General features: G+C 41.5%; 2 long non-coding RNA genes across 2 annotated transcripts in view; both read left to right on the top strand.

The window, feature by feature from the left end:
* Positions 1–2,633: 2,633 nt before the first annotated feature.
* On the top strand, positions 2,634–6,954 carry LOC104675662. The gene is made up of 3 exons (XR_749809.2): positions 2,634–2,874; positions 6,542–6,635; positions 6,771–6,954. It is a non-coding gene; the product is annotated as an uncharacterized LOC104675662 (long non-coding RNA).
* Positions 6,955–16,593: 9,639 nt separating this feature from the next.
* The window catches only part of LOC104675661, a 32,700-nt gene continuing 23,489 nt past the window's right edge, over positions 16,594–25,804 (top strand). The window contains exon 1 of the long non-coding RNA XR_749808.1: positions 16,594–18,297. This is a non-coding gene — a long non-coding RNA (uncharacterized LOC104675661). The remainder of the gene's footprint in view (positions 18,298–25,804) is intronic.

Below are 25,804 nucleotides of genomic sequence, written 5' to 3'. Positions count from 1 at the left end.
GGATATCCACCAATTATCTCAAAAACTTATTTTAACGTACAAATTTTATATCTAAAGATTTGCGCATATTTCAAAATGCTTGTTAGACTTCTGTCACTGCCATTCATTTATTTGTTCTAAAAAATAACAATTGAGCTGCTAAATTCCAGGCATGATTCAAAAGCCTGGTTCTATAAATGTATTGAGCACCAACTACAAATCTTAGAAATACCATTAACTGGCCGGGCGCGGTGGCTCACACCTATAATCCCAGCACTTTGGGAAGCTGAGGCGGGAGGATCACGAGGTCAGGAGATCAAGACCATCCTGGCTAACAAGACAGTTAAACCCTGTCTCTACTAAAAATACAAAAAATTAGCTGGGCGCGGTGGCGGGCACCTGTAGTCCAAGCTACTCAGGAGGCTGAGGCAGGAGAATGGTGGGAACCCGGGAGGTGGAGCTGGCAGTGAGCCGAGATCACACCAATACACTCTAGCCTGAGTGACAGAGCGAGACTCCGTCTCAAAAAGAAAAAGAAAAAAAAAATACCATTAACTGATTTCTTTAAACTATCAGGTTGTGTTTATATTTTTTTCGGTTTATGCCATTTTATAATATGAAGATGTCCTCTATATCCTCTTTTTTTTGAGATGGAGTCTGGCTCTGTTGCCCAGGCTGGAGTGTAGTGGCATGATCTCGGCTCAGTGCCACCTCCACCTCCAGGGTTCGAGCAATCTCCTGTCTCACCCACCTGAGTAGCTGGGATTATAGGCGCCTGCCACCGTGTCTGGTTAATTTTGGATTTTTAGTAGAGATGAGGTTTCACCATGTTGGCCAGGCTGTTCTCAAGCTCTTGATCTCAAGTGATGTGCCTGCCTCAGCCTCCCAAAGTGCTGGTATTACAGGTATGGCCCACCGTCCCTGACCTCTAAATCCTCTTTATTTCATAGACAATCATCTATTAAAATCTGAAGATGACATTTGGTTCTTTCATTTCAGACAATTCAATATAGTAGGATGTCTCGGTGAATATAAAGCTTTTATATAATTTTTTTCCAACTGGCATTATCAGAAGAGGTAACAGATAGTCAAGTTGGCTTCTTTAGGAGTCTCCTGAGAGCCCTAGGGAAATCTACCCTGAGTAGAGTGGGTGCAAGACCCCACTGGCCAGAAGAGAGTATAATTATGCTTTGTGCCCTGGATCATTCTGTAGAGGAAAGCTGCCCTCCAACCAGAAACATCTAATTTAGATTGTTATATGAGCACGAAATAACTGAAAATTTGTTTGTTTGTTTGTTGTTGTTGTTATAGCAGCAAGCTTTACTCAATGAATTAATTGGAAAAGTAAATAATATGACCATATTTGCACCCCAAATGTGTGGAGCTGCTCATACTAACAATATTAAATTCTTTTTTTTCAATAGCTTTTAGGGTACAAGTGGTTTTTGGCTACATAGATGAATTATATAGTGGTGAATTCTGAGATTTTAGTGCACCTATCACCCAAGTAGTGTACATTGTACCTAATGTGTAGGTTTTTTTATCCCTGGCTCCCCCCTCCCACCCTCCTGCTTCTGAGTCCATTATAGATAAATGATATAAAGTGATATAAAGTCCATTATATCACTCTGTATGCCTTTGCATAGTCTAATAATGTTAAACTCTTAATTTCTGAACACGCAATTAAGTGAGCCTCTGCCTCTAGTAGTCTTTACAGTTGACCCTTGAACAACTTGGTTTGAACTTCGTTGGGCTGCTATGCTTGGCTTTTCTTCTGCCTCTGCCGTTGCTGACACAGTATGACCAACCTCTCCTCTTTCTCCTCCTCCTCATCCTACTCAACATGAAGACGATGAGGTTGGAGAGCTTTATGATGATCCACTTCTACTTAATGAAGAGGATATACATTTTCTCTTATGATTTTTTCAATAACATTATTTTCTCTAGCTTACTTTATTATAAGAACACAGAATACAATACATATAACAAACAAAATAGGTGTTAATTGACTATGTTATCAGTAGGGCTTCTGGTTAACAGTAGACTATTAATGGTTATGTTTTTGGAAAGTCAGAAGTTATGCTTGGAGTTTTGACTGCACACGCAAGGGTTGTTCCCCTAGTTCAAAGGTCAGCTCTATTACATGGCTTCCAGGTCTTTGATGGCTGTCCTATGCCTGAGTGTCACTGCTGGAAAACGATTATGTGCAGTTCCAGAAGCTGATATACTTAGTAAAAAAAAAAAAAAAAAAAAAAATGGGGGGCTACTCAGGAGGAATCAGTATACACATAGATATGTAAAATCACACACACACACACACACACCCCTACTCACACATGCTACAAAATAGTAGGATGCAGAGTTCCATCATTTGAAACTCTGGAAAAACTTCCACCATTTTTACTATTATCATTACCAGCATCAACATCTTTCTCTCCGTTATACGTCAAGACATTGGAAAAAGTCTGAAACAGTAATCTTGACTATTCTCAGTAACTCAGGAACAATGAAGGAGGAAGAATGAATGAGTTGTCCCCTGAAGATGGTGGGCTCTCCTTTATGCATGATCATCACTATCTCTCTGCTATGTCTGTCCTGTAACCTCATGAGGCGTGGAGCGTCATGCCAGACATCTGTGTTTGAATGGACCTCTGGCTCCTCCACAATTACTGCAGAGTCAGAAGTGGAGTTTCCGCCTGATGTTTTATGTCAGAATCCGTATGAAAGACTACAGCATGCTGAGTGAGCTTTCCATTCTCGCTGAGGATGCGATGCAGGGTCCACCCCCTGCAGGCCACAGTTTTGCCTGGAGGCAAAGCATTCAGTCTTTCCATTGGCCTGACAATTTGAACCAAGCTCGAGGCCAACAGACAAAATGCAGTAGCAACTAGAGAGGTGAGTTTTGTTACATTACAATAACATCCATGCATCCAGGGGAGCTGCAAAAGTCATTCCTGTCAGATGCACTCAAAATCGAAAGCCAAATTATTCCTGCCAAATGCTCTGAGGCTATTGAATAAAGTCTTGGACTATTTTAAATAGTAACTTAAAATCTCTAGTTTCATGGCTCAGTAATAAAATCATGATAATTCTAATCAGTATCCTCATTAGTGAATGCTGGTGATTATTTATTGAGTGACCACCATGTGCAACTGCTTTGCTAGATACTTTATGTATGCCAGATATTTAAGCTTCATAATCGCTTTGTAAGGTAGATGTTATTATCCCGTCCTATCGCTGGAGAAACAAATGCAGAGCACATAAGCAACTTGCCCAGTGTTACCACAGAGATGTTGTCAGTGTACTTAAAGAATACATGGGATAGGCATAGTAGCTCACGCCTGTAATCCCAGCACTTTGGGAGGCCAAGGCAGGAGGATTGCTTAAGCCCAGGAATTTGAGACCAGCCTGGGCAATGCAAAACCCTGTCTCTACAAAAAAATACAAAAATGAGTGGGCATGGTGGTGGGCGCCTGTAGTTCCCACTACATGGGAGGCTGAGGCAGGACAATCACTTGAGCCTGCGGTGAGCTGTGTTTGCACCACTGCCCTCCAGCTTGTGCTACAGAGAGATTCAGTCTCAAAAGAAAAAAAAAAAAAAAAGAAATAGTCTTTGAAAAAAAATGGCGTAAGACTTAAGTATGTAAGAGCTACTTCCTAGCTCAGGGATATTTTAAACAAGCCTTTTATTGGAAAATTGTAAACATACAAAACTAGAGAGCTATACTCATCAAGCAGCTCCTATCAGGAATAATTTGGAAGTAAAGGGTTTTGAATGATTTCTACCTTATTTTTCTTGGAGGAGAGCCAAGTCCTTAATAAGAATTTCTGCAAAAGAGGAGCCTGGAGCTGAATCTTATTTATAGAGGCAAAATACTATTTTTATTTCAATCTCACATTCTTACTCTCCACTTGAATTTTCCAATTAACGCTGAAATAGCAAATGATATGAAGACTTAATTTTGAGTTGTCTAGTCCTCCTCAGCCCTACCGCAAATCCTCAGCTTAAGCTTGAGGGAGGTTTATGCTGAGTCACATAATAGTCTCCTCCCTTGTTATAATCCACAGCAAGACTGCAGGGGTTCTTCATATTGTGGAACAGGCATAAGTCAACTTATGTTTAGCAAATAGTTGATTTAAACTGAGGTTGATTCAGTGGTGCGCTGTGGCATGCTCATAGTGGCTCACAAGAGCTAATTGTACATCTCTTCCTAATTTCACATTTGGTGACGTGACACTGGTGACTTGAAATTGGCCACGATGAGAGTATTTATACCATGGAAAATTGACAAATATACAAATCAGGGCTTCTGTTCCTCCAGAGAGGTAGTTGTTAAATATTTACCAGCACATTACTGGGTAGATTCTATTATTTGCTCAAAAGTATCTGCTGTGCAAGTATCTGCTGTCCTTCACTGTGGGTCTACTCCCCACTGCTCTTCCCTGTGAGACTAGTATATTTTGCACCCATCAGACGTCCATCTTCGAGGGATAAAAGACTACAAATAGGGTGCAGTGTATACTGCTTGTGTGATGGGTGCACCAAAATCTCCCAAATCACCGCTAAACAACTTACTCATGTAACCAAGCACCACCTGTACCCCAATAACCTATGAGAAAATTAAAAAATAAATAAATAAACTGCATAGAAGGCAAAAAGAAAAAAAAAGAAGTTCATCCTGACCACGTGACTTGCTTTGGTCAATGGAATGTAGCCAGAACATATGCCATTTCCAAATAGAGGGATATGTGCCTTTTTTTTTTTTTTTTTTTACTTTTTACTTTGCCCCAAGCCAACAAGTCCCAGATAATGTCTGCTTCTTCAGTCTAAGTCCTAGAAAAAGATGACATGTTACAAAATGACAGCCAGCCTGTAAAGGACATGGACATATGCAAGGAGTAAATCTTTCTTATTATAAGATTTTGGATGTGTTTGTTGTTACTCCATCACGACATAGGCTAAGCTAATTGATACAGCAATTAAGACTTATCACTGAGTTGCTACCATAGCAGGAAACCTAAATTATGTTGCATTAATTCTGAGGCTTGGGAGTGGGAAGCAAAAAATAACGTTGTTGAAGGATGGAAGAATGGCAACCTATGTTATCTAGTGGCAAGGTATTGGGTAAAACTGTCACCTTTAATCCCTAGGAAGACAGATAATGCACTAAATGAGCTTATGGCTTTAGGCAAAGTTGTGAAACGGAATGTTACTCTCATGCCTAAATTGCTGTGGGCTGCACGTAGTGAAATGATATGAAAGTTGAACTTAGGTAGGAATTGTCCATTTCGGGGAGATCAAACGGAGTAGAAAGGGTCCAGAAATTTGAGAACTCCGAGGACTAGAGGGTGTAGTTGGTTTTGATTTCCAAACAACAAGAGATAAAACCGGAAATGTCTTAAGTGACAAAGACTGACTAAAATTCAGCCTTGTAGCAAGGACCAGTCAAAGGTATTGTTCCTCAATTAAAACCTCTCAACTGATTACAGTGGCACCAATTACATCCTTCCAGTTGGACAAAATAGCTTAGGGAAGAGAGATTCTAAGTGTAGTACTTTCACTGGAGCCAGATAAATTTAAGTTACCTGCAATTAAGTCTAGAAGGAAAGTCGCAACTAGAAAAGAATTATGGATGTGGCCATTGGCACATGAGGCTGTTTGGAATCAAATAGATAAGAATGTGAGAAAGTTATATTGCCAAAAGAGTCACCGGCTCATGCTAAAATAGATTATAACTGAGACTTGAAATGACCTTTGGATTTCCAACTTTCTGTGGGAAGAAGACAGAGAAGCCTGGCCAGCTTCCAAAGAGGACATATTGTCCTTTACAAAAAATGCTTTAGGAGAACAATTGAAAAGGAAAGACCTCCCGGAGGACAGTGCCAAACACCATGCCGAACAATAGATCAGGTGTTACTGTTCTAGGTCCAGAATCAAGTCCTAATCAAAGAACATTTCCAGTCTCCGTGGAAGGTAGTCTGCAACTTCTGCCCGAGGGCCTTTCAGAATTGCCATGGACAAGTGGCTTCTGCATTCTTCCTCTCCTCTCACTTTCTGAATGGGAGTGTTTGTTTCAGGTATCCTGTTTCACCATGATACACTGGGCATATGAGGGGTAGATAACTTGTCTTTTTGATCCATAGGTTTTGCTCTCAAGAGAATGAACATCTGGGCCTGATGTAGAGAACTCCATGAGATCATGGAATTCAAGTCTGATGCTGTAACTGAATGGAATCTTTAGGTTATTTTTCTTGAGTAGGGCTGCCAGATTTTGTAAATTAAAATATAGGATGCCTAGTTAAAATGGAATTTCAGATAAACAATGAATAATTTTTTAGTCTATCTCACTGTGCAATGTTTTGGGCATAGTTATCCTAAAAAATTACCCATTGTTGATCTGGAATTTAAATTTAGCTGGGCATCCTGTATTTAATCTGGCATCCCTATTGGAAAGAATAGATGTATTTTGCTTACAAATAGAGGAAAGTGAAGACTCATGACCTGGAATTCTAGTAGATTGCACTATTTATCCAAAACTTTGTTTCTCTTTTTTTTTTTTAGGGCCTGCCTGATGGCCCTCCCTGTAAGAAGGTATTCTTCCTGCTCCATTGACATCAGGCTTATTAGCCATGTTTCTGGATTTGGTCCATGTTATGTGAGTGAAAATGATAATTGCTGCTTCCAGATAAAAACTTTAAGTGCCATCCTCTGATTCTGACATTTCTCGTGGGCCTCTACCACGATGGTGGTGTGCCACAGCTCAAGGTTGTTCCTTTGGTCTTGATTCTAGAATAAAGAGAACATGGAGCAGGGCTGCAGCTGATCTTCAAAGAGCATAAACACAAGCCAGACAGAAGCCGTTGTTGTTGTAAGGCCTGAAGATTTGGGGGATATTACTGCAACACAACTCAGCCCAAACTGACTAATACAACAAGTTTCTATGTATACATGGAAATGTATGTGGTCTTAGCCTCCAGGTGGTTTTCATCATAAAACTAAATTACATCCTAATTGAAAAAAAGTACAAACACAAAGACAATAAAAATCACATGAAAGATTTAAATGTTTGAAGTCCTGTTTTTAAAAAAGGATGAATTTAGGGTGAGAATACAATATGTTTTTATTAAAATAAACATTTTATATCTTACCAAAAGTTTTCTTACAGTAGTATTTGAAATGGATAATTTTTATATTGGAAGCAAATAAACAAAAATGCACCTAGAACTTAATTAAGGTTAGTGCCAAAAGAAAGTGATGTGTTTTCTTTTCTCTGTGCCACTGATTATGATACGTACCATTGTTTATTTATAGATTCAAATTACTTTTATTCATTCACTATTCAACATGCTTGTAGATGTGTGAAGGATAGGAAAATGTAACCCCCAATAGGTGCCCGGCATTCTGACTCAAAAGTAGAGTTGCAGGAACACTATAGTTTGGAGCCAAACAGACCTGGGCAACAATCCTGACCCAACTACATCATTACTTTATGATCTCTGACAAGTTTCTTAACCTTTTTGAACCTCAGTTTTCTTATCTGTAATGGATAATAAAATGATAATGCCTCTGTTTACAAAGCCTCTACTGTTTGCCAAGGTACTTAGGTGCTCCGCATATATTATTTTCTTGAAGTCTCATGACATGTAATGATGCAAGTATTTTCATCTTCATTTTACAGATGAGAAAAGTGAGGCTTCGTGGTGTGGAGCAATTGGATAGAAGTTACTTAACAGGGAGTAAGTGGCAGAACCAAGGTCCAACCCAGTTCTGCTTCGCTGCAAGCTTATGTCCTTCTGTTGGGAAAGCTAAATAAAAGCGTGCTTGGCATCATTTGTCATCAGGGAAATGCAAATCAAAACCGTCATGAAACACCATTTCACATCCACTAGGAGGGCTAGTATAAGAAAGCCAGACAGGAACAAGTATTGGCAAGAATGTAAAGAAATTGAGATCCTCATATTCTGCTGGTGGGGATGTAAAATGGTGCAACTGCTTTTAATAGTTCCACAAAAAATTAAACATAGAGTTACCATATAGCCCAGTGGTTCCACTCCTGGAATAAAGCTCTTCAACTCCGGGACTCAAAATCCCCTGGGGATCCCCTTCCTGTAGGTCTTGAGAATTGCAACTTGGGGGCAGGGAGCAGTCCTGAACTGGTGATCTTCCTCCTCACCACCTCGCTGTGCCATCTCCTCACCTCATTCTCCAATCCTCAAAAGATGACCACTGATGACCAGTCTGCACGTCAGTGGAGAACGTATGTGGAGGAGTGCAGGAGGGATAACAAAGCATCCTAGGTATATACCCAATGATTATGTATATACACACGTACATATATATATACACACACACATATATATAATGAAAGCATGTCCATAGAAACTTGTGCATGAATGTTTATAACCCCATTATTAATGTCCAAATGTGAAAAGTTCAAATAGATGTGAACTGAAGAATGGATAAACAAATGTGATATGTCAATACAATGGAATATTATTCTGTCATCAAGTAAGTGAAGTTCTGATATATGCTGCAATCAATACAGATGAACATTGAAAACATTATGCTGAGTGAAAGAAGTCACTCACAAAAGACTACATATTATATCACTTATGAAATGTCTAGAATAAGGAAATCTATTGAGACAGAAGGCTGACAGTGGTTTATTAGAGCTGGAGGGAATGGGGAGGTCAAAAGGTTTCTTTTTGAGCTGATGCAAATGTTCTACATTCGACTGCGGTGATTGTTACATGTATCTGTGACTATAGCAAAAACCATTACATTGTAAACTTCAGATGGGTGAATTGTATGGTATGTGAATTGTATCTCAATAAAGCTGTTTTTTTTTTTTTTTTTTTTAATAAAAAGAGAACAAGCAGGGCTGCAGCTGATCTTCAAAGGGCATGAACATAAGCCAAGAAGAAGCCGTTGTTTTAAGCCCTGAAGATTTGGGGGATATTATTGCAACACAACTCAGCCCAAACTGACTAATACAACAAGTTTCCATGTATACATGGAAATGTATGTGGTCTTAGCCTCTTTAAAAAAAAGAATATCTGAAAATCGCAGGAACTCGGGGCTCATGGTGCATAGTCAATGAAATGAATGGCTCTCTTTCTTCATCTTTCCCTCTCCAATCTTTCATTTTCATTCTCCTTCTTCTCATTCTCCTTCTTCTCTCTGTGATTTACAAAGTTGGTCATGCAAAAAAAAAAAAAAAAAAAAAAAAAAAAAAAAAAAAAAAAAGAAAAAAGAAAAAAAAAACCATAGGATAGGAGTCAGAAGTCTTCGATTCTAGGTTCACATGTATGAGATTTTTTAGAAAAAACTCACATACTCTCAAGGAGCCTCAGTTCCCTCATCCTCAAGTGGGGATAATAACACCCTCTTTACCTATTCTGCTGGGTTGTCTTGTAGATCAAATGAAAGAGAGGCTATGGAAATCCTTTATATATGTTTTGAAAATTCTATCCAGTTGCTGTGGGCTGAATGTTTGTGTTCTTCAAAATTTATATGTTGAAACCTCATCACTGACGTGACGGTGTTTGGAGGTAAGGCTGTTAGAAGGTGATTGGCACAAATCCCTCATAAGAGAAGCCCCAAAGAGAGCTAGCTTGTCTGTTTCACCATGTGAGGACATGGTGAGAAGAAGCCACGTAAGAATCAGGAAACAGGTCCTCACCAGACATGGAATCTGCCAGCACCTTGATCTCAGACTTCCCAGTCTCCAAACTAGTGACAAATTACTGTTCACTAGGTGCCCAGTTAATGGTATTTTATTATGGTAGCCTGAACTGACTAAGACACCGGTTATATGATGAAAATACCGTACTACTATTACTACTGCTACTACTTCCTATATTAGCTCATAATTTTTTGAGGTCCTATGTTCCAGGTACGGTTCTAAGTGCTTTTCATCAGTAACTCTTCTAAGAGCCGATTTTAAATTTAGCAAAGGCAATGAAACACTTTCCCTGGTTTAGTGAGGAGTATTAACTAATTGGGGGTATAAACATAAAATGGTTTTGTTTTTCCAATAATTGCTACTACTCTTGTTCTCCGTAGCAACCTTGGTTGCAATTCCATAAATTTCCTGTTTTTGGTCAAGGGAACAGTAGACTCTAGTTCCTCTGTCAATTTTAATATTTTGACCCTCTCCATTCCTGTCAGGACAGGTGGAACTTGTGGCATGGGAAGTTCAAGTGGCAGAGGGGGCCCAGTCTGTACTTGTCTCTACTCCCCCAGAGGAGGAAAGAAAGCAAGACAGATGCTCCCTCACGTGGATATCCATGGTATAGTTGCCGTCCTCCCCTTGGGTGCCCATGAGTGCTGTTCCTGTCCACTGAGCTTCATGAGGGCTGGGGAGCCTCCCTTATCAGGAGCAGACTCTGGGGTGCCTCCCTCCCCAGGAGCAGACTCTGGCTGGGGTCCCCCAGCAGGAGGCACCATGTGTATTCCTCTGAGGGCCTTGTACGGACCTCCTTCCCCTTCTGCTGTATGGGTTCCTAGGGAGGCCATTGCTCCAAAAATACTTGCTTTCCCAAGCTCTTCAACTCCAGGGCTCAAAGTTCCCTGGGGATCCCCTTCCTGTACGTCTTGAGAATTGCAACTTGGGGGCAGTCCTGACCTGGTCACCGTCCTCCTCACCACCTCGCTGTGCCATCTCCTTACCTCATTCTCCAATCCCCAAAAGATGACCACTGATGACCAGTCTCCAGGTCAGTGAAGAATGTGTGTGGAGGAGTGCAGAAGGGATGACAAAGCATCCCCAAACCTTGCAAATTCTTTCCTTGATTTTGGAGAAGAAATCCACTGGGTAGTGCCCACCACCCACTCACACAGCTCCGACTAGGAGTATTTACTCCCTCCCTACACTCCTCTTATTTTGTCTTTGAGGGTGGGAGTGTTGGTTTTGCTGAAATGACTCTTCTCAGCCAGGCTTGTGAGAGTGGGAGGGCAGGGGGCAAAGGCAGGAAGGAAAGCAACCAGGCCTTTCTCTGCTTGTTCTCTGAACTCAGGTTCAGAGAACCTGTGTTCTCTGTGGGCCCAAAGAGGACGCTGTGGGCCCAAAGAGGAAACAACAAGATCCACTTGATACCTAATATCCTGTCACACAGAGGTACAACATCTCCAGCTTGAGGTGGTGTCCTGTGAGTGCTAGCAGCTCCAGGATGGTGCATTTACCACTGATGAAAACTAGAATGAGCCCTAGCGTTGGGGGAGCGGTCTGGGAACTGCCCTCCTCTTTGCTCCCACAGTATCCTGCAGGATGATACAGGTAGTTAGAGCTACTCACCAGGCTGCCTGTCTTCCCCTCCACTGCAGGACATGACTGTATTTTGTCCTCATCTGTTGCTATAGTTTGGATGTGTTATGTTTTTTTTTTCCTTTGCTTGAGTTTCCATGCAAAACACATGTTGGAATTTAACTGCCAATGTAATGGGTGTTGGGAGGTGGGGCCTTTATCCAAACTTTAATTAGGTCATTAAGATAATTAGCATCCTCCTCTGGAGAGGCTGGATTAGGTCTCTTGGGAATGAATTAGTTCTCGTGAATGCTGGTTGTTATAAAGTGAGGCTGCCTCTCGTGTTTGTTGTCTTTGTACGCTCCTGCTCACCCTTCCTTCTGCTTTCCACTGGGAGTCAAAGCAGCACCAGGTCCTCACCAGATGGGCTGCTGGATCTTGTACTTCCCAGACCGCATAACTGTAAGCTCCATAAACCTCTTTTTATTCCTTATAAATTACCCAGTCTTAGATATTTGACAGAATTGAATTGCTTAGGTAGCAACACAAAACAGAAGAAGGCATCTGTATTCCCAGGACCTGGGACAGCACCTGGTAAATGCAACCTATTCAGCAAATGTTCTCTAGAATCTTTAGAGATTTGGGAATATGAAGACAAAAAAAAAAAAAAAAAAAACTAGAAAAATGGGGTGGCAGATATTCCGGTTAAAAAATATTTCAAGTGAATTCTACAAACCAGGGTGGGTTTCAGACAACTGTGAATCATGAGTATACTTGTTGGGAAAAAAATTCACATACCTAAGACAGCTACTTCTTGCGGTAAGCATTGAGGGACTGGGACAGTGAGAGGCATAAGCTGACTACAGATAGTTAACTCTGACATTTGCAACTTTAAAACGGTTTCATTTCCTGTTCGAAAACTTTGGGGGTCTTTTTCTGAACAATGTTTTTTTAATAGAAGGGGCAGATATTAATTTTTTAAAAATTTCAAGCTCGAGGTTTTGTTTTTAGAAAACATTTCTCAGAGGTTTTTCATCATGGATATTTGAAAATGCTGATGTAAAGAGACACATCTCAATTTCAATGCTGTCACAGCCATATTGTCCTTCTTTGGAGAGTCTTTGAACTAGAGTAAGCCATGGAAGCTTGATATTGTACAATGTGGTTGCCTATGATGACACACTGACCTGTCCAGATTTGTAATCTGCACATTTTAATGTAAATTGAGTAGTTGATTTAAGGACATAAATTATTTTTAAAATCAGCAGACTGTATTACAACAACGACGATGACACCCTAGGATTTCAGCGTTTTCAAACTTCAAAGAATACTGAAAACTGGCTTAGGCTTTTGTTCTGGGGATGCTCAGCTATGCAGAGGAGATGCTGGGATTTCTGGCAGCCATCTTGTCTGCTACATAGTGAGACCTTGTATGGAGAACGAAGTCAAGGAAAACCAAGAAGGACACAGTCCTGATAGATGTCTAGGGGTCCCCAGACCCAATGTAAATGGAGCCAAATTAAGACAAGCAGAGCAGAGAGATCAGAGGGAGACATCCCTGATTATTCCACTGGAAGTCCAAATCCAGCCATGCTTGAAGTTAGTGCATCCCTGGTTTTCCCATTTTCCCAGTTTTCTGAGAAATAAATTCTCCTTTCCTCTATTGGTTCTGACTTTAACTAGTTTGATTTCTGATTTAATCACCTGTAACTAAAAACATTCTCTGTAATAAACTGCATCACCAGGTTATTGGCAGGATAAATTGAGATTATATACATAAAGCATTTCTTGGTGCATAGTAAGTGTTCAATAAATAGAATTTTAAAAATAAAATCTATTGGGAGGCTGAGATGGGCGGATCACGAGGTCAGGAGATCGAGACCATCCTGGCTAACACAGTGAAACCTCGTCTCTACTAAAAATACAAAAAACTAGCCCGGCGAGGTGGCGGGCGCCTGTAATCCCAGCTACTCGGGAGGCTGAGGCAGGAGAATGGCGTGAACCTGGGAGGCGGAGCTTGCAGTGAGCTGAGATCTGGCCACTTCACTCCAGCCTGGGCGACAGAGTGAGACTCCGTCTCAAAAAAAGTAAATACATAAAAAATAAAATAAAATCTATTATAATCTGAGAGTAGTTATTGTAACTAATGTAGGTCAGACAGCAAGTAAGAAGTGCCAAGATTTCACAGTTTAAAAGTTCAATACTTATAATTTCAGCAAATAGAAAGGATCCGGGATGGAACCAATATGATATGGTGGATAGAACTTGGGTCGTAGAGTCAGATAGACTTGAGTTTGAAGTCCAGCTCTGCCATTTAACCATCTGAATTACACTGAGAAAATTGCAAGCAATTCTGAGGCTTTGTTCCCTCATCTTATAAAATGGGGATAATAGTGATAGTGGCAGAAGGCAGTCAAATGCCTAGGAAAATAGGGGCAGGTCCCTGGTGAAACTGGACCTTCAAACCAAAGAGAGTTTAAAGCCTGAAAGCCAAGCTACAAGTCTCAGATGAATCCACGAACTGGATTGAGAACCTCTTCCTATTTGGTGTGCTTTCCTCTGATCGATCCCCACCCTTCACCTATTTTACATATATCTACCCTTCCCTTGAGTTGTGCCTTTTTTAAGCCATTTTTTTGCATACTCACAAACCAATCAGCATGCACTCCCCCATTCTGAGCCCATAAAAGTTCCAGACTCAACCATACTTGGAGGACCACCCACCTTCAGGTGGGGGAGACTCCCCAGCTTTGGGTAGGGGGAGGCCAACTCAGGTCCCCCTCTCCACTGAAAGCTGTTTCATCACTCAATAGAACTCTTCACCTTGCCCACCCACCAGGTGTTAGCATAACCTTATACTTCCTGGATGTGGGACAAGAACTCAGAACCCACCAAACAGTGAGTGTGAACAGAGCTGTAACCCTGTAGCACTCCCCTCCTGCTCACCAAGCAATGGGAGAGGGAGCTGCTGGGTGCCACATGCACCAGTTTGTTGGGGCAGGACTGAAAGAACTGTTAACATGCTGTAATACCCCCTTAGGGGCTTTGGGGTGGCTGGCATCCCAGAGTTTTTCAGTTGCCACCATGTTCCCTTTTTCCACATGCTGGCACCTAAAGTGGGAGCAGGCCAAGACATGCCCAGCCCACCCATAGGCTGGAGTGCAAGCCAAACACAACTTCCGGACCAAGTGGTGGAGCACCTCCTGCAGCAAGCCCAGAGCCAAGCATGGCCCTGAGCAGGGGCATTGCTGGCTACGGAGGTCACCAGCTGGTGAAGCGACACCCAAAAAATCCTGCATCAATAATACCTCCTTGTAATAATTAAAATAATCAAGAATGCAGCATTATTCCTGGCACATAGACTTTCAGTAAATGCTGGCTGCCTCCCTCCTCCAGCATCTGCCACCACTACAGGCTGGCCTCTTCTATAGGTTAGAATTTTTTTTTTTTTATGAAGTTAAGTATTTTTTATTCTTTTTAGAAAAACCAATCCTGAAATGAAGGATGAAAAGTAACATTAAGCACCTATATCCCAGGGTTTGATTTTGTTGAATGCCTGCTGTAAGCCAGCATGGTCTGGCTGCTGAATATGCAGGAATACAAACATTACTTAAGGGAGTTTATACCTGATATAAATGACGAATTGATGGGTGCTGACGAGTTGATGGGTGCAGCACACCAATATGGCACAAGTATACATATGTAACAAAACTGCACGTTATGCACATGTACCCTAGAACTTAAAGTATAATAAAAAAATAAATTAAAAAAAAAAGAAGTATCATAGGTCACAAATTCTTAAGTAATGTTTATAGGTTCGAATTTTATTTGTTAAAGTGAAGCCCAAGGTTTACTGCCCCAAAGTGTCTTTCCTTATGATGCTTCTGAAGATGTAGTAAGGCTGTTGAAGAGTTGTAAAGAGAGGTTTATTGTTTTATATCCAAAGTGCTTTCTAATGAATATTTTATGATTTTTCTCACTGTTTGATAATTTTGTAGGATTCAAACAAGTGAGGAAACTTGATTTGTTTTGGAGAAAAAAAGAGAGAGAATCACTATAACTAGTGACAGAGCCCATCTGTTCTGGGTACCAGAGAACCCCAGTTGATGACCCCATCCCTGACTACAGCATTAAGTCCTGAGTAATCTAACCCAATCAGCTGGTAGCATTCTTCTTAATGTCTCCTATTGTTTAAGCATGGTCATTTGCCTAAATCTACACAACAAGACTAAATTAAAGGATATATACTTCAGTATTTTACACGCTTCAGGTAAAGATTTCTCACCCATGCTGACATGAACATGGAGCACAAAGCTTTAAGACCACAAATTTTTTAGCTGCTGTCTTGGCACTATGAGGGGACCCACCCTTAGGATGAAGCCAGGTGCTGAGGACAGCAAAGCACAGGAATGGAAAGAACTCATGTCTATGATAACATCTTTGAGCTGATAATTATACTGCACCTGGATCCCTCCTACCTCTGGACTTAAGGTTATGTGAGGCAATGGATTTCCTTATTCTTATGAAAACCAGTTTCTGTGAAACTGATCAATATCAAGCGTGAAGCATGCTTCATGAAGCAGCACCAGACGATAGAAAATACCAGGGCAGCTGTGGGTCACAGCCCTGAAATCTGGCCACCTGGGTTCATATCCTGCTTCCACTTGTGCCAGCTGTGTGGCCTTGGGGAACATACTCAACCTCTGGCAGCTTCAGTTTCTGCATCTGAAAAGCAATGATAATAATAGTGTTCCTCACAGGAGAAATGTGCGTAACACACACGATGTAGTGCCTGACCCATAGTAAGTCTCAGTAAAATCTGACTTGTAATTATGGTTCCCCCTAGGTGTGAAGATCATCTCAGGATCCACAGATTGATTCAAAAGTGAATTCCCAGTCCTCTTCCTTTCTGTCATTGACTCTGTGTCTCTTTATTACTTTGGGGTTTTCTCACTTTTCCTCTCCTGATCTTCTCTCCTCTCATTTCTTTAGCTATAATTGGGATTGATTGATAACTTTGTTGTATTTTAAAATATGTAATTTTATATTTTCCCTTTTTAATTTAAGAAGTCAAAGAATGGAACATTTTATATTTCCTTCAATAAAAAAGAACCTCTTTATTTGCTTTATATATATATATATATATCCCCATTAAATTTCATCTGCTTGGCTTTGGTCCAGTGTTCCACCCTGTCAGAATCATTTTCCATCTTGACACTGTCAGTTATTGGCTTTGCCATCCTTTCTGGCTTTATTTCATCCGCCTTTTAAACCTTCACCAAGTTCTTGACAAAACCTGCAATTTAGGATGGCTCTATCAGTTATCAGGTAGGTGTATGTGCTGGAAAACTCTAAATCAATGCTCCTTAAATTTCAGTGGCCATAAGAATCACCTGGAGAGCTTGTTAAAGCAGATTTGTGGGCTCCTCACCTGAGATTCTGATTCGGTGGGTCTGGAGTGGGGACTTTGCATTTCCAATAAGCTCCCAAGTGATGCTGAATAGGGCTGCCACAAATAATAGAGGCTCAGTCCAGTTAGTATAATAGATTTCTTTCCTCTTATGTTGACGTCTGTAGGCAGGTAGTCCAGCCTAGTACCAAGGTTTCAGAACCTAGGCTTTTTCCCTCTCCTTCCTGCCTTAAATGGCATTTGGTTTCCTACTCATGTTTCAGAGTGTTTGCTTGAGCTACAGCCATCATGTCCACATTCAAACCAGTAAGAAAGAGGAAGGGGGAAAGGATGTCTTCCCTCTTTGTAAGGACATATCTCAGAAGTTGTATGTGACACTCTGCTTACATCTTCTTAGCCAAAACTTCCTCACAAATCACACTAGCTGCAAATAAATCTGGAAAATATAGATTTTATTTGCGGTGTCATATGCCCAGCTAAAAATCAAGGTTTTATGACCAAGGCAGAAGAGAATGTGTTTCTGACATTACTGGTTTTTAATGTTACAACAAACCTTTCCCAACTCTCCAGCCAGAGGTTTGCAATCTAAAACTTGCAATGGGCTAGGAAGTTCCAGTAAAATTCTGAATTTCAAATTCTGATCCCCCCTCCACAGGTAAGTATTATTTCTTTCATTTCTGTGTTCAGGAAATTGAGTCTCAGAGAGCTTCAGTGACTTTCCCGAGATCTCTCGGTAACTAAATGCCCCAACCAAGATCTAAACTCAACCCTGCCAAAGCCCAGGCTTCTAATGCATCATTCTACATCACGGGAATCATACATTTGTTTGCAGGATGAGCCTTGAATCAACCAACTACTGCTGCATGCTATGCAACCACAAAACTCTGAGACCTAGACACTTATTTTACTACTATGTCTATGAGTCAACTGGAGACCAGCTGCTCTAGGCTGGGCTGGACTGGACTCCTCCAAGCCACAGCTGGGTCTGGGTCTGCTCCATGGTTCTGCATCTTCTTCAGACTTGTGGGCCTACCAGGGTGGAGCCTTCTCATGCCAAAAGCAGAGAAGCACATCTCACTGCTGCTTGTAGTGCAGTCTGCTTCCATTCCCTTGACTGAAGGAAGTCACATGGCCAAGACAAAAGCTAGGCAGTACAGTCCTCCAGGAGGGAGTAAATATTTCTCAATATGTTCTTATCTACCTCAAGTCCCTATGTGGATGCATTGGAATGGAAAGAGCCCCAGACTGAGAATCAGAAGTCCCTAGTTCTAGTCCCAGACCTGCCATGAATGACTTGTGTGACCTTGGACAAATTACTAGCCCCTTCTGGGCCTCAGGTTTGTTCTAGAGATCTCTAAGGCATATGCAGACTTTAACTTCAGAAGCTATGGCATGAAAAAACAAATCATTGCCTCTCAAAATTCTAATCTCCTCTGAATGTAGCTTAGTCTTTATGCAAAAATAAACACACACTAGAGTCTTTTCAAAACCACTGGGCTAATAATGTTCATGATTCTGCTAATGACCAAACTGGAGCACAGTGCAGCTGGTCCTGCTGGTCACGAGAAGGCCCTAGAAAGAAATGAAGCCATCAAGAAGCTATTGATGCTGTGACCTTCTGTTCATAGGGCCTGAATGCAGGCTGCTCCTCTGCTTAGACAGGTGAGATTTAATTTTGGTGATTTATGATAATGCCTCTAAGTGCACGGGTAATCATGTCATGGTTTATTTTGCAAAATTAATGAAGTCTGATTAATCTCTCGGTCTGCAGCAGATTCTGCTCTGAGAAATGGAGCGAGACTACCAGGCTTTTGTGCAAATTATGGCGGAAGGATTGATGGCATGAGAATCATCTGAAATCCACACAATCTGACCTTTTTTAATCCCTTGGATCCTTTAGTTGGATTCGTTGCCATCATACTGGATGACTGCTGACCAGGGAGAGACCCTTCTATGAACACAGTGTGCAATACCACAATTGCAGCTAAAGTTCATCAAGCTAGTTCCATGCATCAGGTACTTCACATGGTCCTTTATCCCAAGGATTGAAAAAAGCCATGCTTTTGACTTGCATGGATAGCAGTTCAAATCCTAGTCCCACAATTTAGAAGCTATTTGATCTTGGATGCATAGTGCAGGCACTGTTGGTGTTCTTCTGTGCACATTCAACCCTGTGTCTTCTCTGTCCATATGCATCCTACAGCATGGACAGTTCAGCATGTCGCCTTTTCATATTTTGGTGTGAGAGAGAAATATGTAAGCAACAAATTATATTGGAAATAAAACCCATGAGTGACTCTAAGCTGCAGATGGAAAAACTCAGTTTATCCACAACACTGGGGTTAAAACCTTCTTACTAAGAATTGGAGGCCAGGCATGGTGGCTCATGCTTGTAACCCCACCCCTTTGGGAGGCTGAGGCAGATGGATCACTTGAGTTCAGGAGTTAGAGACCAGCCTGGGTAACACAGTGAAATCTCATCTCTACAAACACACACACACATACACACACACACACACACACACACAATTAGCCAGGCATGGTGGCATGTGCCTGTAGTCCCAGCTACTTGGGGGCTGAGGTGGGAGGATCACTTGAGCCCAGGAGGTCAAAGCTGCAGGGAGCTGTGATCTGGCAATTGCCCTCTGGCCTGGGCAACAGAGTGAGATACTGTCTCAAAGAAAAAAAAAAAAGAATTGGAGATGGTAAAGATTCACAGCTGAATTTAGGGCTTTTGTGTGTCGAAATACACAAACAAGGGGGGAGAGATTGTGCTGCAGCAAAAGGAGTGCTGTGATAGCCATCAGGAATCTGGATTTGAGTCTTGATTCTGCTGACTACAAAAAATGTGACTGGGGGCAGTTACAAAACTGAAATCTCGGTTTCCTCATCTGTAAAGTGGGAATGATAATGCCTGCCCTGCCTATTGCACAGACCTTCTTATGGAGATCCCAGAGATAAAAGCTGTCAATGATTAGTAACTCCATTTTTACAGATGAAGAAACCTAAGACAAAAATGTAGGCGGTGGAACAGAGACATGGATCTCGTAGTTCTTCTCCTACCTCATCTTGTACCACTGTTTTTCCCACTCACTCTGCTCCAACCACACTGACTTTTTGTCCTTCCCTTGAATAAAACAAGCTCATTTTCACCTCAGGGCCTTTGCTGTTTCCTCTTTCTAGAATGTTCTTCCCCTATGTCTTCATGCGCTTTGAGGAGGAATTGGCCTTCCTTTCTTGATATGCAGGAGTCAGCACAAACATTTCTTCCTCATAGAAGTTTTCCACAGACCCCCATTCAAGGTGATCTCTCTCCTAGGCTCCCTTTTGCGTACCACCCTGTTATATTTTTGCATACCACCCTGTTATATTTTTGCATACCACCCTGTTATATTTTTGCATACCACCCTGTTATATTTTTGCATACCACCCTGTTATATTTTTGCTCTATCACTTCCCGAGATGATGACATTTATGTATTGACTTATTAATCATCTCTCACTACTCTCTTTCCTGGAGAAGAAAGATCCTGAATATCTAATTTTCTGTTACATTGTCAGTGCCAAGAACAGGACTTGGTATATTGTGAGCAGACAGTAAATATTTTTTGAATGAGCAAATTAGTATGTATAGACTTATTTTTAATGACTTTATAATATGTTGCATGGATATACCATCATTCATTTAACCAGAGCTTTAGAGATGGATACTCAATTTTTCTTTTCTGCTTTTACTTATTTTTATTTTCAAATTATTTTACTACAGCAAACAAATGAGTATAATCTGTGTATACTTACTTGATTTTATCCATAGAGCATATTCTTTTTTTTTTTTTTTTTTTTTTTGAGACGGAGTCTTGCTCTGTCACCCAGGCTGGAGTGCAGTGGCAGGATCTTGGCTCACTGCAAGCTCCGCCTCCCGGGTTCATGCCATTCTCCTGCCTCAGCCTCCCTAGTAGCTGGGATTACAGGCGCCCGCCACTTCGCCCAGCTAGTTTTTTTTTTTTTTGTATTTTTTAGTAGAGATGGGGTTTCACCATGTTAGCCAGGATGGTCTTGATCTTGTGACCTCGTGATCCGCCCGTCTCGGCCTCCCAAAGTGCTGGGATTACAGGCTTGAGCCACCACGCCCGGCCCATAGAGCATATTCTTAGCAGTGGGATTGCTGGATCAAAGGGCAAGTGCATTTACAAATTGTGATACATGTTGTCAACTTCCCCTATAAAATATTTTCATCAATTTATGCTCCCATCATCTGTGTATGGCACCACCAGCTTGGCATTCCCTCTAAGTCCCTGACAATAACACATTATTGCTGAGAAGCCTTTGCTGCCTTTCAACTTGCTCTCCAAGTGTATCATCTACTTTCCTCATTACCCAGTGAGAGGCTGTGTGTGCAGCAGCTCTGCCCTATTTCTCTGAGATCTAAGTGCTTTGGGTGGTTTTCTCCTCTCATTTAGGTTGCATTCTCTAGCCTGCTGTGGCAAAAGAAGGGACATTTAAAATACATGGTAGTGTCTGTAAAGATTAGATTATTGTTCAGTAAATATTCATTCTCTTCCCCCTACCCTGTGGCAGGAAAGTAGTTTCTGTACTCCCTAACTTTGGCCTTGGCCTTGTGATTAGTTTTGGCCGGTAGGATGTTCACAGAGGTTATATGAGCAGAAGATTCAAATATGCTAGTATTGTTGGGCTTGCTCTCATGCCTTTGTTTTTTTGCCATGAGAATAACATGCCTTATTTATCTAAATAAGCTAGATCAGATGAACTCCAGCTGTCATGTAGATGTGTAAACGTCTTGTCATATGACATCAAGATTTTTGTTCTTATTTGTTACACAGCAAAAGCTGATACAAATTCCAAAATGAAACTAGGGCTTGCATTTTGCAGCACTTGACACTTTCTATGTTAAATATTAAATATTCCCTAGGGCAGTGGTAGCAGAGGAATATTTGAACCTATTGACATTCATCTTTGTGTGGGTTTAACTGAGTCCTGAAGAAAGTACAGGGCTAAATGAGTCCTAGGTGAGGACTCATAGCAGGAGGAAAGGTATAGAAGAAGGACTGTGCAAGGCCTGTCTTAGGACTAGTGAGCAGACTAAAATATAGGCTATATGTCAAAGAGTACTGTAGGAGCTAAGGTTTGAGTCAGAAAACAAAGAAATTGAAGAAGTTAGAGATAGCTTTTATTCTCAGGCTACAGGTTCCAGCAAAGAAATATAAACTGCAAGGGAACCCTGGATGCCAATTATATGTCAATTATACCATAAGTCATTGACATTCCGAGGTCACCTACGTAATGAAAACTGGTAAGAGCCTAAGAATAGGCTGGCTGTGCCAAATAGAACAGGCTGGTGGGCAGCTTTATTCATACTTGTATTGTTTCCATTTAGAACATCATTATTAATTAAGCTGTATTTAAAGTAGTACCAGCCCACACTTTTGCTCCTTAAATATTGTATGACTATGGCCCTATCTTCACAGAAAACAGACATCAATTGCAGTACTCAAAAGTTATTCTGAACGTAGCCTCATATTTATCCACTTTTTGATAGCATATTGTTTTTTTTTAGACAGGGTCTTGCTCTGTCACCCAGGTTGGAGTGTAGTGGTGCAGTCATGGCTCACTGCAGTCTCCACTTCCCAGGCTCAAGCAATCCTCCCACCTCAGCCTCACAAGTAGCTGGGACTACAGGTATGTGCCACCATGCCTGACTAGTTAAAAAAATTTTTTTTTGTAGAGATGGGGTCTCACATGTTGCCCAGGCAGGTGTTGAACTCCTGGGCTCAAGCAATCGTCCCACCTCAGACTCCCAAAATTATGGGATTGCAGGTGTGAGTCATTGTGCCCAGTTGAATAAAATTTTAAACAATTATTTTGTGAGTAGTTTTTGGTATTTAATCCAATCAATTGTGATAATATTCATTCATCCATTTTTAAATATTTAGCATCATGAGAAGTCATATAGATATGAGTCTGAATTCCAGGTTCATCATTTACTGGTTATGTGCCCTTGAGCAACTTATTTTACCTTGATAAGACTTTCTTCGTCTGGAAAAGAGGGTGAATAAAATGCACCCCATAAGGTTGCTGTAACGATTAAATTAGTCAATGTGTATGGAGCTGTGTTAGTTCATTTTCACGATGCTGATAAAGACATACCCCAGACTGGGTAATTTATAAAGAAAGAGAGGTTTAATGGACTCACAGTTCCTCGTGGCTGGGGAGGCCTCACAATCGTGGCAGAAGGTGAAAGGCACATCTTACAGGGTGGCAGACAAGAGAGAATGACAGCCAAGCTAAAGGGGAAACCCCTTATAAAAACATCGGATTTAGTGAGATTATTTACAAAAACAGTACAGGGTAAACCACACCCATGATTCTATTATCATCCACCGGGTCCCTCACACAACACATGAGAATTATGGAAGCTACAATTCAAGATGAGATTCAGGTGGGGACACATCAAAACCATATCAGGAGCACATAGCATTATCCCTGGCCTAAGGTAGGCTCAGTGAATGCCATCTCCTGCCATGCAGTTAAACATTTATTGAGAAGCATGAAGGTCTATGAGTCAGGTACCACGCTGGGCACAGTGAAGGAAACAGAATGTTTGTCCTCAAAAATCTCAAAGGCCAGGGACAAACCAGCCAGGGTTGACTCACAAACATAAGAAGGGAGGTGAGGGATAAGGCCTCAATGTAGCAGCCCCCGCCTTTTTGTCTGCCTGTTGTAGAGGGACGTCCATAAGTAGTAGCCATGATTCAATCACACAGCCACATGCTTGGATGCCAGGTTCTTAAAACCCCACCATCGTGACTGACCGAAAGCTGGGCACCTGACCCTAATGGGGTCTTCAATTCAGTCTTCTCTGGAATTTTGTATTTATTCCAGATGGCAAATGGACTTATTCCAGGCTGCAGATCACTCTTTTTTCTCGAATTTGATTTTTTGGTTAATAGGAGTGTCACATACACCTTGAAAGCAGCACCAGATCCTTTGCTGCCTGCCCTACCTCTGTTCCTCCTTGAGGGGAAATGTGCATTTATTGGTTGGAGCCTAAAGTACAGATTAGGCTACACTCACAAGTGCCACTGGGGGGTTCACTGTATGTTAAAGGGTAGAGACTTGTTCTCATGTCCCTCTTCTCACTTCCCTTTTGCAACCACAGCTGGTTGGGTAAACTGAGCTTTGCCTGAACCTCTGAGACAGAGGGTCTGAGACTCTTCTCCCCCCCTCCCTTTCTCTTTCTCGTGTCCTCTTGCTGCAGTGGTGGAAATTGCCTACATCTGCACTGTCTGCTATGGAAGCCACTAGTTGTGTGCGGCTTTTGAGTACTTGAAATGTGGCTAATGTGACTGAAGACTTGAATTTTCCACTGTATCTAATTCTAATTAATTTAAGCCTAAATCTAAATAACTTCATGTAGCTAATAGCTCCTGTATTGGACAGCACAGTTGTGCCAGACAGAAAAGACTGGCAGGCAACTTCATTCACAAATTTTATCATTTCCATTTAGGGGAGCAGTATTAATTAAGCTGCTTCTAACAGTGCCAGCCCACAGTTTTGTTCCTTAAATATGGAGGAGAGAGTGAGAAGAGTCAAAATTGGTTTTTTTTTTTTTTTTTTGGCTGGGGCCAGGGGCTGGGGTAGGAGAGGCTACACTTAGCCTCTGGTCTAATCTGTGTGTTTTAATTCATCTGTACCAGGGAAGATTGAATTCAGGTGCCAGTTGCTGGCTCAGCTAATAATGAAAAGGTTTTTTGTTTGTTTGTGTCCCATATGACCACTGTTTCTTGTAGATCTATCTTTCAGGACTTCCTTACTCAGGAAGGGTAATTGGTGGGGCAGGATTCAGGCATTCCCACGGGCTCCAGAAATACTACCATGGCTTAGATGATGTCACTCCCTCTCAAGTGTGGCTTTATCAGATTCAACGGGACAAGGCAGGCTGAGGAACAAACGTGTCCCAGGAGTGCTGGCCCGGCTTGGGAGTTTGAATTCCAGGTGCACCACCTCTTGATTGCATGTCCTTGGACAAGTTACTTTACCTTGATAGGACTCAGTCATGTATGTATTATAGGTTGAGGGGTGGGGTGTCTTTTGTCTTTGCGCCAAAGTGATCTCCAGGTGAGATGACTCCAATTTGTCCAAGGGCCATCCTCTGGAGAAGGCTGCAGGTGGGAGGTGTCAGCATTATTAGCTACAACCGTCTCCCAATTTCTAGATCCCTCCCCTTATTTCTTTCATCCATTTCTGCCAATCTTGACTTCAAAAATTTCCCCAGATATGAGTTCTTATGCTTTCCCCAGTACCAGTTACCTTCTATGATACCAATTCTTTGATTTAAAAAGTGATTAACGCTCCCTAAAATTGTGGTTTGAGTCTCCCTCCTAGACATGAGCTCCTTAAGGGCAGGAATCTTGTTTCTTATCTTCACGTCTGTATTCCAGTATGGAGAAATGTGCAATGAGGCTCCATCATGAACCTGGTTTTCCTGGATACTGATGTAGTCTGTACTCAGCTGGGGGCGCTCAGGACCCATTTGGAATTAAGCAGACCCAACAGCCAGTCATGGCTCTGCTGCTAACTAGCTGAGACTGAGTAGATGAGTGTGGCTCCAAGTCTGTTTTCTTACCTGTGGAATGCAGATAGATGACAGCTACCCAACAGCGAGGTCATAAGAAAGGAATGTTATCAGGTATGTACAGTACTTAGTAAGGTGCCTGGCACACGGCAGACACTTAATAAGTGGAGTTATAACCATAATTAAACATTTATCACAGCTTGCTTTTGTTAGAAATGAGTACTAACCTGTTGTCCCTCATTTGACTGTTAGCTCGTTGAAAACAGTAACTTTGTTTTTTTCATTTTGGTATCCTTGTTTATCCTTTCCATCCCCCAAGCACTCAGCAAAGAGCTTGGGACATGGAGGGGATTCGTAAATACTTACTAGGTTGAAGTCTTAACACATGACAGTTCCTACAATAGGTGGAAAATGGAGTGGAAATAGAGTGAGACAGTTCAGGGAGGATGATGTAAAAAGACCCCGTGACAGTAGCATCTCCTTAGAAAAATATAGGAATGAACTTATCTATATACTGCATTCCTCAAAAGGAATTTTTGTAAATATACTTAAATGCCTTACATTCCCTAAAGGGGAC

Source organism: Rhinopithecus roxellana, chromosome 9, assembly GCF_007565055.1.
Source record: "Rhinopithecus roxellana isolate Shanxi Qingling chromosome 9, ASM756505v1, whole genome shotgun sequence".
NCBI lineage: Eukaryota > Metazoa > Chordata > Mammalia > Primates > Cercopithecidae > Rhinopithecus > Rhinopithecus roxellana.
This window is presented reverse-complemented; position numbering and strand designations above follow the sequence as displayed.